At 44.7% G+C, this 16,570-nt stretch overlaps 1 protein-coding gene across 2 annotated transcripts in view; it reads right to left on the reverse strand.

The window, feature by feature from the left end:
• The window catches only part of DISP3 (dispatched RND transporter family member 3), a 49,044-nt gene extending 32,742 nt beyond the window's left edge, over positions 1-16,302 (reverse strand). Inside the window, exon 1 of one of the 2 annotated variants that reach the window (XM_036396355.2) lies at positions 16,059-16,302. The gene's annotated coding sequence lies outside the window, so the exon portion shown is untranslated. Of the gene's footprint in view, positions 1-4,402; positions 4,693-16,058 lie in introns of those variants that run through there. The other variant, XM_036396354.2, reaches the window with a different exon arrangement.
• Between the last annotated feature and the right edge of the window lie 268 nt (positions 16,303-16,570).

Consider the following 16,570-nt stretch of genomic DNA (forward strand, 5'->3'; position numbering starts at 1 on the left):
TCAGCCCCAGCTCACAGTGCTCACCTTTGCCAGGCATCCAGTGAGTTTTCAGAGGGGTTGATGTGTGCAAGTGTGGGTGCAGGTGTGAGGGTGTGTGTGTGCTTCTGGCTCAGTGTGTTGCAGACATCTTTTATGAAAAATCCTTTCCTTAGGATTTTTCCTCCTGAGAAGCTGAGAGGCCTCAGGAACAAAATGTAACCAATGGTTATCTGCTGCTGTGGAATGCAACAGGTGGGTCTGGGATTGGCCCACATTGATTGTTTCTAATTAATGGCCAATCACAGCCCAGCTGGCTCAGACTCTCTGTCCGAGCCACAAGCCTTTATTATCATTCTTTCCTATTCTATTCTTAGCCAGCCTTCTGATGAAATCCTTTCTTCTATTCTTTTAGTATAGTTTTAATGTAATATATATCATAAAATAATAAATCAATCCTTCTGAAACATGGAGTCAGATCCTTGTCTCTTCCCTCATCCTGGGACCCCTGTGAACACCATCACAGTGTGCACAAACATGAACATTTTGTGGGGAAGATGAATACTGCTATAAATAGCTGGGGGAAATCTACTGTCAGGTCTAAGGAGAGGAAGATAGGGCTCCTATAGCTGGTGTGGGACCCCCATCCACCACTCAGCTGCCAGGGACTGTTCCCTTCAGCCTGTAAGGGACAGCCAAGCTAGAACTCCACGTTAGTGTAGACTGATGCTGCAGGAGCTCAGGTGTAACCTCACTTGGGCAGGTTGGTGTGTACCTGCAGTTACCTCCCCTCTACCCCTGACTTTTCTCCCACTGGCCGGGGGAATGGAATTACTGTGAGATCTGAAAAAGGATATGTGTTCTCTCTTTAGAAAGAGAGGTAAAGAGCCACAATTATTTCATTACTGTAGATTGATGCTGCAGGAGCTCAGGTGTAACCTCACTTGGGCAGGTTGGTGTGTACCTGCAGTTACCTCCCCTCTACCCCTGACTTTTCTCCCACTGGCCGGGGGAATGGAATTACTGTGAGATCTGAAAAAGGATATGTGCTCTCTCTTTAGAAAGAGAGGTAAAGAGCCATAATAATTTCCCATTTTATTGAGTTACTGAAGAGAAGGAGGGAAAAGATTCTTATCCTGAGACAGAAGAGCTTGCGTGTGACAAGAAAGGGAAATGAGAGAGAGCAACATAATAATAAGGCAGCAGAAAAGGGAATTACAGCATCTTCTTTCTTAACCAAGAGCTAAATCCTCAACTCAAGGATGGGATCAGTTCTAAGGTATCTCCCTCTGATTTGCCCATCAGTTGTCATGGTCTGGACTGCAAACCCCAATTTGTAACACATGGGCACCTATAATATCTGGTGACCAACATGTGTTACACTCTAGCTGCAGACTGGCACAAATTCTGGTACTGATGTGAACTCCAGCACGGAAATTTCTGGAGAAGCCCCTGTACACACTCACATGGGAACTGAGGGAAGGATCAAGGATTTGGTCTGGGACAGAGGCATGGGCAGGGTGGGTGGCACCTGCACTGTCCCCAGCAGTGCCAGCCTCCCTCTGCACACAGGGTGCACATATTGCCTGCATCCACAGCTCTGAACCCCCTCCAGGAGAGCTGATTCAGCTCCAAAGCCAGACATGGCACACTTAGCACTGCCCTTGGCACTCATCTGGCATTGCCACCTTCCTCAGACCCTGCCTGGATCAGGATGACAGCCTATCCAACCCAAAACATGGCAAATTGAACTGGTGGGGAAGATAAACCCTCAAATCATCCAGAAGGGGATTGAAATGCATTTTTTTCTGCTTGAATTTTACTTGAGGGCTGGCCTGTTTTCCCTCCATCACTTCTCATGCTATCCAGAGACTCTCAGCACTGAATCATGGCCCAATTACTTTTTCAGCTCCAGGATACACACAGAGAACTTAATCCTGCAGCCTTCATTAAAGCTCTGCCTCACTTCTGAGCAAGCTTAGCCTGCGCCAGGTTGAAAGAGGCAGAGGATTAGAGCACTCCTTGGAGCCCTGGGTCTGCTTCTTTAGAGAAGAGGCACTGATTCAGCTGGTTTGGGTAGGCATATAGATTTGTTGGGCTTCCCTCTGCTATTTCCAAAGCAAACAGGCTTCCTGCAAGCGAGATCCAGCTCAAGCCCCAACAGCCCCACAGGGATTGTCATTCACTTGCACCTCAACCAGGGAAAACACCCATGCAGCTCCCACAAGACAGCTCTTTTCCAGGGACATCTAGAAGAAAGAAAGTCATTGGCAAGTTGGAGAGAAGCAGTGACAGATGAGGAAGCTAACTACACCTGACCTGAGTAATTAATGCTGACTTTCACATTAAAAAATCCTCACTAGTGTTCCATTTCAATTACCCAGTTGTTCCTTCCTACAGGAAAAAGGAAGCCTTGTGCAGCACCAAGCTAGAAAGAAAAAAGGAAAGGAAGCTCAAGACTAGAAGGGAGGGAAAGACAATTTCTGTAATACAGGAGATTCTCATTGACAAAATAATCAAACTTCATACTGGTTTCTCCCATGTGCAGAGCATTCACAGCAGGGCTGGCAGTTTTGTGCTCCTGAAATCTTCTGGAGTTTCTACTAAAGACAGCTTTAAGCCCCTTTGATAGCTGCATGAAGTTCCTGTAAGGGGGAGAAAAATAGCCTTCATGCTTCCAAATTATCCTAAGAGCATCTGGGTCCTGGCAAAAGCCACATCTCTGTGACACAGAGCTGCATACAGAACAACTGGAGGGCAGCATTAATGTTCCACACTAAAGCAGAGCTCCACAGGGACACCAGGACACAGCAGCTCTACACTTGAATCACTGAGACTAATCCAGAAGCCTAATTTTAAAACACAACCAAGAAGGGCTTTCTCAGGCCCCTGTTCTGTGGCATTCACATTCTCTGAAAAAACCCCTTCACCCAGGATTTTTCTCCTGGGAAGCTGAGAAGGCTCAGAGAAAAGGAAAACAATTCTTCTCTCATTTGCTTCTCCTGTGTTGTGCTCACATGTGGAATGTGTTTGGAGATTGTTCACCCACAGGTGATTGTTCCATTGGATTCTGCTGTGAGTTCCTTTCCTCATTGGCCAGCTGGGGCCAAGCTGTGTGGGGACTCTGGAAAGAGTCACCAGTTTTCATTATTATCTTTTTAGCATTGAGTAAGTATCCATTCTGTATTATTTAGTATAGTATAGTATTCTTTAATATAATATAGCATCATAAAATAATAAATCAGCCTTCTGAGAATGTGGAGTCAGATGCATCATTCCTGCCTTCGTTTGGGGCAATGCAAATACAATACCATTCTCCCTTATCAACACAGCTATCACTGAGAGCATGGAGTCCCTTTCCCAGTGCAGACTACTGTTCATGAATTGTTAAACAAAACAAGAGGGAGAGTTAGATATGGTTTTTTTTCCAGTTGGAAGTCTGACTTTCAGAAGTCTTGCACTCCTGGAAAAGTCAGGCAGGCCATGGACACTTCACCCTGAATCTCCTATAAAACTTCTCAAAACATTGACTTAATTCAGCCACAGACCAGAAGCTGTGCCTGAGGATACATCACAGAGAGAAGCTGTTTCAGTGGGATACGAGCCCAGAGATGCACATGCTGCTCAAAAGCACTGGTTTGATCTGCTGGCAGAGCTGGCTCACCATTATTAGTTAAGCAGGTTCACTTGCCCAGTTGCAAGCACAGCACAACAACAAGGCTTTAATCTATTTTCTTTCTGTGTGCTTTGCTTTTCCCTTTCCACTTGCTTTAAATCCTTTAGTAAGATGCAGAAAAACACTGCCAGACCCCAGGCACTTTGCAGATCAGAATGATATCAGAATGCTCCAGCAGCACAGAGCTGTTGGAATTACAGTGTAATAATATAAATATGTGTTTGCTGGGAAGAAAGTTCAACAAAATTATTTAAAAAAAATTTAAAAAATATATATAAAAAAAAGCTCTACAGTTTATAATTCCATTTGCCCACAAAAAGCAAGACAGTAGGCAGGGCAGTATATAGGAAAGAGGATTATCTGATCTCAAGCTTTTATGAAATCAAGCACAGGCACATGCAGCCTCATCTCTTACTGAGGTGTTCCCTTCCACTGCTGACTCTTCCACCCCTCTTCCACCTTACAGAGACTTTTACGCCCTTGCTAAGATAAGAGCAGCTGGAAACAGAAGGATCAATGATTTTAAGTGATTAGGTTCAACGATCTTTTCCAACCTAAATGATTCTACCATCTCTCAGCCAGCTTTCAGACTGGACAAAGGCTGCTTAGAGCACTCTCAGCCTACTGTGCTGAGGATCTTCTGCATGCACCCACCTGCTATTCCAGGCTCTGACAAACACTGATTAGACCTACTCATAATTGCATGCCAAAAACAGTGTGGAAAGATTAGCTGCAAAGTCAAGCACTCACCAGTCAGGAAATGCCAAATTCAGGCTCAATACAGCGTCCTTAATTTGTCCCCTCTTTTGTAAATGCTCTGCAGTGTAGTTTTGCTTCCAGGCTCAGTGTCCAAGGCAAGGACTCAGGCTCCCACCAGAGCATGCAATGGATGATGCTCCCCAAACCCAGCAGGTATTCAGTACCCTGTTCTCTCCTCATCATTCAGCGTGTGGTCTCATGCCTCATTTCCTGCATGCTGCTCATGCCTGCCTCACAGGCAGAATTATTAATTTCCTCGTGAGCTTTTTAACACTGCCTGTCATGACAGAGTCTGAGGGCTGAAGAAACAGGGCTGAACTGAATCTTCTCCAGCATCTCAGAGGAGGAGGGGGTGGTGTAGTCTGCATCTGACAGATGCAGGAGCTCAGGAGATGAAGGAAGAAGCAGACATTTATTTTGGGTGCCTGGTTTGACACACAAGGTACCAAATCTTTCTGAGGGCAAAAATGGGGGCTGTGTGCAACAAACCACAAACTCTGCTGTGTTCTGCAAGTATAATTTGAGCTGTATCATCAAACATAACCATCACTGTGCAATGTAACCTTTGTGCTGGTGTGGGATATCCAACCTCCACAAGGAGAGCCAAATTCACACCATACACATTATGAAAAATGTGTATTTTATGATTGGCTTTTCGCAAATATTAAAATGAATATTATACGTGTTATGTTCAAAAGTTATGCTGTGTTAATTTTCTTAAATAGTGTGTTAAATATAGTTTTAGGTTATAACATAATGTTAAAATAGAAATTATGCTATGTAAGTTACTTTTTTTTAAAGAAAGGATTCACACCAAGGTAGCAGCCACAGGATTCCTGAATCTTTCAGAGAAAGAGAATTTATTGCTCCATTATCTGAAGAAACAAACTTCTTCCTGCCTTGCTCAGGCATGAAGACACCATTAGGATTCAGAGGAAGAAGCTGACACTGCCCAGACAGAATCCTGTGTTTGAATGGAATTTATGCATCATGGATGAGGTGTATGAATATGCAACAGGCTGTTGTTCTAAGGGTTAATCCTCTGTTAACGTGGGTCCTTTTTCAGGCTTATTTTGCCCAGAAAAAGGTACCTGGACTGTCCCTAACTCTTTGTTTTTCTTGTCTCGTATTGTCCTAATCCAAATTGTCCAAAATTATTATTACTCTAATTATATTACTATTCTATAACCATTTTATTACTATTAAACTTTTAAAATTTAAATGTGTGTGGCGTTTTTCACACACATTACCAAAAGGAACCTAGTAAACTGCCCCAAAACACATGCTTTAAAGTGCTGGAACTGTCACTTCTCAAAAACAAAGGTCACCAAGATTTGCTGACATCAAACCATGCACGTTTAGTGCCCTGACTTCCTGGGATTGCTGCAGAGGTATTCCTGCATGAGCACTTTGCTAACACGCTTGTCGCTGCCAAAGCAAATTAATTTCCTGATAAAATAATTTGCTCCTGGTTATTGTAACTAATGATTGTAGGTGTCAGAAGCAGCGTCTCGATTATAATCTCACAAAGCATGCCTCGCAGCCCTGTGCCATGTTTACTGCTTAAGTTACTTGTGCTGGTGATAAGCTCTGCTGTCACTCAGCTATGTGGCACTTCCAGGTTTCTGCAAACAGGTACAAGCAAGCTGAGGCTCTGATATGATTCAGAAATGACTTACCTAACCACTACAAAAACTACTTACCTTACCACTACAAAAATTACTGTCTGAACGCCAGCAAGTTGCTGCTGCCAAGTGAAGGGATCACTCCTGGCTCAGCCAGGTGCCTTTGGGTGCCTTGACAGATTTCAAAAGCACCCTGGATCCCACCTGCTGGGGCCCAAAGGAGCGAGCTTGTCAAAGGTACGTGGATTCCCACACTCCAGCACCTACCCCTAAGCACCTGTGCTCAGAGCAAAGCCTTTGCAGATCATTAAATGCACGTGGCTGCCACAAACCAGAGCCTTGCATTAATATCCCATTTCCTGTTTCTTTTAACACTTGTGGGTGTAATGCTGATGTCCTAAAGCAGTTGTTTTTCTGTTATCTGTACTGTAAAATGGAGTTTATAAAAGGTACAGTTTGAAGTTAATATCTGAATTTTCTTAATGCATGTTTTTACTGAGCTGTTAACCCTGGTCATGTGCCATGGATTCTTGAGGTTGCTTTCTTAGGTAAAATGTTTAATGCTTAAAATTCTGGCAAAATAAAGTTCTCTGATTCGAAGTATCACTCTAGGAAGGAATGTCAGATCAGAGAAGGCAATCATCAATTCCCAAGCCAATGCAATAAACTGCCAACCCCAAAGCTTGTGTGCTGCTGTTTTACAGATACACTCCAGCTTTACACACCACAGTCACCCTGGAAAGGAAAGCCAGATCCTGGTGGCAGCGACTACCAGTCATTTATTATTGTACTCAGTGCTCAGCCTCCCCAGTTTACATTAACCACCAGGACTGACACCATTCTCTGCTCAGCTGCAGGATTCCCATGCAGACTCTGAGCCCTCTCCCCAAACCCACCCCTTGCAGTGGGAGGAGGGACACAGGGACAAGGGACAAGGCTTGGCTGTGCAGCCTCATCCATGTGCAGATCCCAGCAATACTATGCAGCTACCTGCTCTCCTCTCATGAAAACCCAGAGCTTGTGGAATTACATCAATTTGCACTGCTATTTCACCTTCCAAGAATCAGTGAGAAATCTGGAGCAGATGTGCAATATCCAGAGGCTGGAGAGCCTCTAGTGCCACACAGCTCACTGGTCCAGAGCAGGACCCAGGCAAGCACAAGGGTTTTCAGAAGATGTGAAGACAAGACAAGATGCCTCAGTGCCTGAGCAGCAGGTCAGCAGATCCCCTGCCAGTACAAGGAGTCAAAGCTCACTGCCAGCTGCACCAGCCATGCAGAAACTCACATTAAATATTACAACAGCCCAATAAGCACAGCCCTGCAGACCATTAGAAGAGGAGGGGGCAGGGATTCAGAATAAGCAAACAGGATTTAATGACGCGTTCATCTCAGATGGGAAAAACGCCAATCACTTGTTTTTAAAATTTTAAAAGTTCAATACTAAAAAAATGATTATAAAAAATAGTAATATAATTAGAGTAATAATAATTTTGGACAATTTGGATTAGGACAATAGGAGACAAGAAAAACAAAGAGTTATGGACAGTCTGGGTACCTCTTTCTGGGCAAAATAAGCCTGAAAAAAGACCCACATTAACAGAGGATTAACCCTTAGAACAACAGCCTGTTGCATATTCATACACCTCATCCATGATGCATAAATTCCATTCAAACACAGGATTCTGTCTGGGCAGTGTCAGCTTCTTCCTCTGAATCCTAACCAGCGTGTTCATGCCTGAGCAAGGCAGGAAGAAGTTTGTTTCTTCTGATAATGGAGCAATAAATTCTCTTTCTCTGAAAGATTTAGGTGTCCTGTGGTTGCTACCTTGGCGTGAGTCCTTTCTTCAAAAAAAAGCATCTTACATAACAGAGTTTCTATTTTAACATTTTGTTATAACCTAAAACTATATTTAACGCACTACTTAAGAAAATTAATACAGCATAACTTTGAACATAACACATATAATATTCATTTTAATATTTGCAAAAAGCCAATCATAAAATACGCATTTTTCACATCAGAGAAAGTCCAGGATGCTTCCTAATACAAACAAGAGACACCAGGAGCTGGTTCCCATTAGTCACTGTGCAAGGGAGGGAAATGTTGCTTGCAACAGCTCCCAGAAGCTGCCACGTCTCTAGGATACAGATTTAGGCCACCAGAACTGAGCTGAGACAGCAGGAATGTCCCTCCTCTCTGCTCTCTTCTCCTCCCTGCCAGCACAGACCTGGGAGTCCGTGATCTGAAGCAGTTCAGAAAGAGGCAAACATCACCACTGTCCTTATTCCCCTTCTGCCACCAAAGATGCAGAGATCCAGAGCCACAGGAGCTGCTGTGAGTGGCAAGCAGCCAACCCAAAGGGACAATTTCACCTGGAAGGATCAAAGCATTCCAGCCAATTGTTCCCAGCTTCTTACTGCATCCCAACCTTTCAGACAGATGCTCACAGGCTGAGATGCTACATGTGCTATCTCTAAGGACTAAGTCCTGCAGTTAAAACACAAAAATGAAAGAAATATTTGTGGCTCTACTGTTAGTTTTTCCAGCTTTCCTGAGGCAAAGCACATAATCTGCTCTGAATTGCTCTCATATTTTGGAGTTTGAGACTTCTATCCTTTCACAACCCGCCTTGTTCTAAAGACTCCTGGGATTCCCCTTCACAAGGAAACACAGACTATTTTTGAAAAGACATTTGTAAATTGATTTTCAAAAGGACACACTCTGCAGCCCTGTGTGGATGTGGAACTGTGTCTGGCCCTCTGAAAACCAGGCTGCTAGCTGAGTACAAGAGGAAAGTAACTGAAGGCACTTCCTGAATCAGCCAAAGAAATGGAAATGCAAACAGTACCAGGATCTGCAACATAACCAAATAAATGAGCATGTAGGCAGGGTGGTGTACATGCAGGAACTAATTTAGCTGCATAGAAGCTAAGATCTGGGTCCAGAAGGAATTATCTCCCTCACAACACCTCAGAATTACAAGGTACTGCAAGAGGTCTGTAAAGGAAATGTCACAAAAAACTTATTTGTCTGCTACTTACAGTAGAGCTCTCTGTTATTGGAATCTAAACAAGGCCAGATGCTTTCCTGTGCCACTTACACACAAACCCATGCTATGAACTCTGCAGTCACTGTGAGGAAACGTGCATCAAGGAATTGGTTCCAGACAGCAGATTTACAGGAATGAAGCTTTGCTTCTTTGGCGTAAGCACTGCCACAGGGGATGAAACATTTACCTGCTGATATATCTTGTTTCCAGTTGTCATAGACTGGGGTTTTATAGCTCCCTATGATGCTGCAGCTTTTCTATCAGGCTCTGTGCTCAAGCACACTGATACCAGAGACAAGCATGCAATGGACCAAAACCACCCCAGACCACAGCTCAGCTGCCCATCTCACTGTCATATTTTCTGGAAAAATCCCTTTGCCAGGATTTCTTCTCCTGGGAAGCTGAGAAGCCTCAGAGAAAAATGAAAACAACAATTATCTGATTGCTTCTCCTGTGTTTTGCTGCTTTGGATGGAATGTGGTTTGGAGATTGTTTATCCAACATGTGAACTGTTTTTACTTAATGACCAATCGCAGTCCAGCTGTGTCAGGACTCTGGAGAGTCATGAGTTTTTCATTATTATCTTGTTAAGCCTTCTGTAAGTATCCTTTCTCTATTCTTTAGTATAGTTTAAGTAAAGTAGAGTCGAGTAGAGTAGAGTAGAATAGAATAGAATAGAATAATAGATAAATAGAATAGGATAGGATAGGATAGAATAGAATAGAATAGAATAGAATAGAATAGAATAGAATAGAATAGAATAGAATAGAATAATAAATTAGCCTTCTAAGATCATGGAGTCAGATTCATCATTTCTTTCCTGCCACGGGGGACCCTGAAAATATCACACCCATCTCTGAGCCCTGTGTGAAGAGCTGAGAAGCAAGGGTTAGGATGGGGAGAAAAAGAAGGGATGGGCTTGGAAATACAATTCAGTTTGGATGTGGGAAGAAATGGCTTGCAGCATATACATCAGACTGTGAGACACTCCACTGAGAAACAGATCCAGAGTGGACACTCCAAATGTCTGGATGGCAGGTCCAAGGTGGCTCCTGAAGAAGCCCAGCCTGCCATGCCCAGAGGATGGAAATTGCAGGTGCAGAGAGAGCATCCTCTGGTTCCCACCAGCAGAACTGCTCTGCCATCCTCACATCAGATCTTCCAGGGGCAGCTGCGGTCCCTGGGGGTTCAATTCACCCCGGGAAGGTGGATCACAGTCAGCTGTGGGCAGCTCAGGACTCCTGAGCTGTGAAAGGCAGAGTGTCCAGTTGTGGGGGGATCCCTATCACACTCAACTGCCTTGTTCTTGCAGGAGGAGGGACCTTCCTGGCTCTAAGCAACCAAAATTAAACCTTTGAAGCTTGTTTCTCCAACTTTTTTGTGTCTGTCTTTTCTTCTGTTAATGGTGTACTGCTCCAGTTATTAATCTTTTCTGGTTTTCAGTGCTGTAAAAGCATGACTCAATAGCCGTGCTCAGAGGTCAGAAAGCTTCCCTTGGGTTCTCCAGAGGACGGTCAATGACAGCATAACAGACGAGAGAGTCATAAATAACTTTCAGCTGGGTGCTAATGCAGGCAGTTGTTGTAGCCCACGCCTGAAGCACACTGCTACCAATGGGAAAATTTACAAACTCACACGTAGTTAAGCTTTGCTGAAACATATCCTGGACGGGGGTCAATGGAAAGTCTTTTGCTGACTTCACTTAGAGCTGGATTAAGCGCTTAGGCTGTCTCCTCCATACTCCTGAATTATTCATGATGGGCCAGACACTGCAATCCATACTCACACTGCACTTAATCTGTCCTTTAAATTGATTTGCATTAGTCTGAGTCACAGGCACCACAGCCTTCCTCTTTAACAGTCTCACTGAAGGCAGCAGAGCTATTCACGATCTGAAAGAGGAGAGAGGCAGAATCCGGCCCTTAGCAAAGGCAAGGACAGAACTGAGAGGAAATTCACCCTGGTGAAGGTACAACAAGATGAATGAACTCAGGTAAATCTGTGTTAAATCAATCATTTGAAGAGATAGCCTGTTCTGCAGTATCACGGGTGTGAAAAATGTTTTTGTGATTCATGTCAACTGGCAATGAAATCAGCAAATGCTTGTATCTGCTGTGTCAAAAGTGGATCCCAGTTCCCTGGGATAACTACAAAGAACAGTTTTAAAGTTTCTGACTGAATAGGCAAATAAAGCATTGAAATAGAAGAAATACAGTAGAATAAAGAGATGAGATAGCAAGACGACTGATGCTTAGAATAAAATGGAGGAAGTTGTGGTAAAGCTAAAGGGATATTGCAACAAATGCTTAAGTATAATAAAAAGCTTGATGCACTTGACAAAAATCATGTGGCAGACACCAGTGTTAAGGCCTCCCTCCAGACGGCCACAAGAAGGACAGGAAGCCAACAACCACCTGGAAAGATTGCTGATCCCAGCCTATTGATAGCTGCTGATTTGGACTAACACAAGCACACTGGAAAATGCTTTGTAGGCTTAAAAACAGTATATATATACTCTGGTGAAGTTGTTGTGGTGTGTGCCGTGAGTGCAGCATTGACTCTTCGGCCACCCAGTGCTGCTTGCTTGCTTTCTTTAAAATAAAAGATATGGAATTAAAATTCAGTTTGGCTATCAAAATTTTATATGAATGGGGGGAGATTGAGTTCTAACAACTAATATTTCATTGCTCAACTTCATCACAAGGTCTGAAAACACATTCACAGAGCCAAAGAAAGTTTTCACACATGCCTTGTGAGGACTGCTTACCTCTCTAAAGAGAGAGAAACAGCCAGGTGTGTGGAAAGGAAGAAGGCAGAGGACATTGTTAAAAATAGGTTAGAAACTGTAGTAAAATAGTTGATAGATCGTTAAGCATGTACTGTTATATTGTAAAAGGGGTTAAAAGCGTAGGTATAAGAAATACCGTACTCCATGTATCACAGAGGACACAGACTCAAGCTACGTCAGGGAAGGTATAGGTTGGATATTAGGAAAAAATTTTTCACCAAAAGAATAATAAAGTACTGGAATGCTCTTCCCAGGGAGGTGGCAGAATCACCATCTCTGGATGTGTTTAAAAAAAGCCTGGACATGGCACTTGGTGCTATAGCCTGGTTGAGGTGTTCGGGCATAGGTTGGGCTCGATGATTTTAGAGGGCTCTTCCAACCTCACCATTCTGTGATTCTGTGATAACACACCTCAGCAAAGTGCACCACGAGCCAGCCTGGAGAGAACCGCAATGGCCAATCAAGGCCTAAAACCTTCATGCAAATGAAGGATCCAAGCAGAAACCAATCCAAGGGACAAAAAACAGGATAAAAAGGGGCTCCTGACCCAGGGAAGCTGAGCCGTTCCCCTGGGACATCGGGGCCATCGCTGCTGAAGGAGCCCCAGGCCCGCTCCTGCCCGGCCCGGGCCCCCTTGCTTTAGGCCTTTCTTTTATTAGAATAAATCCTCAAATCACTTCAGTACCGGGAGCCTGCTCTCATTTTTATCGTACATCTTCTGCTCTTCCTGACTGGCACAAAAGCAATAAAAAGTGCACAAGACTGCCAAAGAAGTGAGGAGCACTCCCCCCTCCCAATAACCAGGCCCTCAGGCCACACTCCTTCCTCTGATCCTGAAATCCCCTCCAGCTGCTCAAATCACAGATAAACTCTCACCACGGGAGAGCCGATTACCTGTAAGTTTCACCACTAAACCCAAATTTATAGTCTGATACCTCTAAACAAACAATGGATTAAAAAAATAAGCCAATCGCGTAAGTAAAAGGAGAAATATTTTGCACTACACTGAGAAATATAATGGGGTTTGATTTTTTTAGAATGAATGTATTTGCTCAGTTCTCATTTATGTTAGTTAATCTTGATAAGATTAGAGGATTAAACCAATTGTATGCTAAATACTTTGTGCTGAAGAGAGTTTCTGACAGGATTTACTGCATGTTGGCATGCACAGAAACCACAGCAGCATTACCCAGAGACCCTGCGACTCACAGGGGGACCTGTTCAAACTTCAGAAATAAAAATCACATTTTATCCAGATTTTCCACATGCACCAGTGTATGAACTTCTATCCCACTCCAGTTTCACTCGGGCGTATTTATTAAGTACTCATACCCAACAGGCAAGTCTTTGTATAAGCAGCACTTATCTTGGAGCACTGGCATCACAAGAGGATTACAGATGTGCTGTGGCTTTTTTGGATGTAAAATGTTAACATCTTGTGCATACCCTCTCCCTGTGCCAAACTGAAATGCACCCATCCTATCGCTCTCATGTGATTTGATAACATACACACACATCACAGCCACCCCATAAACTCCTGCAAAATACAGCTTGTCAGCAACACTTCATTTGCAGTTCAGAAATTACAGATACAGAAGAGGTCAGAGTTTTCCTGTAACCTAACTGCTTAATCTGTTGGTGTGACAAAGGCATTTGTGATGTTTAATTCATTAATGCTGAAAAAAACACAAGATCTTGGGAGGCACAGCCAAGGACACACTAGATATTGAAAGAATTTTTAGCACCTAGCAAACACATTTCCCCCAAACATCTAAAAACTAACAGCAATTTTAACAGTGTGAAATCCCTCATTTATGTGCCCCCAAATTACAAAGAGCCAGGTCAGATATTGCCACCTTGACTCCCTGTAAGTGCCCTATTCTATGGTAAGGAACCATATGCACAACAAGGGAGTTTGTCAATATAGCTAAAACCACCACGCTATAGCCAGTGAGGGAGATCTGGACAGAGTATGAGTGACTTCAGCTTGTGTTTAGGGTTGCGTGTTGGGGGTTTTTCTCTACCCCTGAGGATGAATTTTCCCTGTACATTGCAGAGACTGAATCACAGTCATCACCACTGTGGGCATTTGGAGATTGGATGATGCTGATGCTTCTTCCCCAATGCCAGCCCAGTTCTCACATATTACACTGTTCCACACTGCTCTGGGCCATTGCTCCCTCAGCTTTCCCCTTGTGCCTCTAGATGAAAGGGACACAAATGCTGATGGGTAGTTTCCCCTTAAATAATTTTCCTATTAGATAAGCATTCTCTCTCCGTAGAGGAACATCTTCCCCATGGGAATACTGCAGGTATGCACAGGGGCAGCAGGAAGAAAGGAAGAATGGATCTTTTATCATATTAAGCATTTCCATTCCAGCTTTGTTGTCTTTTTCACCAGCTCAGTTCTGTTTTATTCCAGGCTTAGAGAATCAAGCTATAAGGCTCCAAGGGGTAAAGAGACTAGTTTGATGAGTCTAACCTCTAAAGATGCATCCAGGGTGATAAAAGAAGTGAAATATCTTCCTTCAATACAGTTGTTGTGTTGCTAGGTTTCCATCTAGATACACAGTCTAAAAGAGCAATTAAAGGAAGCTGGTGCTGTGGATTCTATCTTTATCAACACTTCACAAGGTTACTGGTGAGAAAGAAACAAAAATATTGTCCCCAGGCAGAGTTGTTCTGATGAGGACAGCTAGTTTCAAAAGCTTACACAAATTTTCATGGGGAAATTGTTCTTAAAAGCCTGAGTTTCTAAGGTAGCAAATTTTATGCGTATCAGGATGTGGCTTTGTGAGCAAAAGGTCTGTGTGTTTATTTGTCATTTGAATTGCTCTTCCAAAGCACAAGTCCTCATCCCACTCAACCAGTCTGTCTTGCTGCAGCAGACGAGGACATCAGCCTGGTTTTAAAGGAACTTATTTGTTTGTGTATTACATTAAACACCAGCAGACTCTGCACAGCTGTCAAAATACTATTCTAATCATTGCATAAATGAAGGTTGTTAACCAGCATGCTGCTACGCCTGTGCACAAAACAAAGGTGCAAGTGACACAGGATGCATCAACAGGGCAGCTGCAAAGTCCCACACAAGCCTGAGGGACTGGCTACTTCCAGCTTTGTCTGGCCTGGAATTTTTCAGTTTCGCTCAGCTCCCAGTCTCTCAAGTGCTCTTAAATTCTTGGGCAGTAGCAACCACCCCTGCTCGTTTGGCTTGGTCATCGCATCACCAAGGAAGAATCAGAAGAGATTCTTTCCCTTCAGGACAGCGGCTGCTTTACTGGTACATCTTTGGAGACCACCTGAATGGCAAGAGCCATAAGGACCAAGCTAAGTTGGGACTGTTGCTAAGCAATGAAATGTCCTTATTAAGTGGTGCAGTGTTTTTAGACAGGAAAAGTCCATTTCTACACAAGCTGGTATAAAACAGGAAGGTTCTAGTTACGTGATGCTCTTTATATCTTTTGGGCACACAGCAGATGAGGATCCTGCCTGGCTGGACCTGCTAACACCCCTGAGTATGGCCAATACCCCACTGACTCTGCTCCTCCTCAGGGAGGCTGGCCAAGCCTCCGCGAAGCCAGGGACACAAAGCTCCTCAGTTCTGGCTCCCAACTTTTCCCTCAGGAGAGCAGCCCTGCTGCAGGCGCCGCTCAATCAGCTCGTTATAGAGGCAGCCTCCCGGGAAACGATCTCCCTGTGCATATTCATGAACTATCCCCAGCTCCCAGCGAGAGTTGGCTAAACACACAGCTGAGGGGGTTTAGCTGCTGAATTCCCAGGGGGAAGAAAAAAGGGAAAGGGGAAGGGGAGAGGGGGGGAGTTAAAATAAAACAAAAAAAAATCCCCAAAAAAACCCCAAAAAAACCAAACAAAAAAACCAACCAACCAACCAACCAACCAACAAAAAAAACAAAACAAAACAAAAAAAAAACCAAAAAAAACCCAACCCCCCCAAAAAAACCAAAAAAAAAAAAAAAAAGGAAAAAGAAAAAAAAGGCACAATTGCAAGCGGGTGTCTCTAAGCGTTGCGGGAGCGGGGAGCCCGACCGATACCCCAGTCAACCCCCCGAGCAGAACCGAACGCTGAGGACAGAGCATCACGGCAGACGGGCTGTGCTCACAGACTCCCAAAACCTCGCAGACCCCCGGGGCCGCGGAACCGCGGAACGCATCGCTCACCTCGGCCCCGCCGGGCGGCAGCAGCAGCAGCACAGCGGGCTCGCGGCGATGCCGGGCTCCGCTCCGCCGGTGATCGCTGCAGCGCCGGTGCCGGTCCCGTAGCCCCGACCCGGCCCCGCCGCCGTTCCTTGGGATGCCGCTCCTTGGGATGCCGCTCCTTGGGATGCCGCTCCACCGAGCGGAAGGGCGGGCGGGCGGAAGGGCGGCCGGCAGCGGCCGCCGCTGTGCCGGGGAGCCGAGCCGAGCCGAGCCGAGCCGAGCCGTGCGGTGCGGTGCGGAGCTGCGGGGCTGCCGCCGCCCCGCCGGGCTGCGGGCGGCGCTGTGGCCGCACTAGAAACGGCGGATACAAACCATATAACCCATAAAATCCATATAATCCATATAACCCATATCAACCATATAATCCGTATAACCCATATCAACCATATAATCCGTATAACCCATATCAACCATATCAACCGTGCCCCGTGCGCGGCCCGCGGTGCGGCGGTGCCGGACGGACAGGCAGCCCT

This window comes from Molothrus ater, chromosome 23 (genome assembly GCF_012460135.2).
Source record: "Molothrus ater isolate BHLD 08-10-18 breed brown headed cowbird chromosome 23, BPBGC_Mater_1.1, whole genome shotgun sequence".
Lineage (NCBI taxonomy): Eukaryota > Metazoa > Chordata > Aves > Passeriformes > Icteridae > Molothrus > Molothrus ater.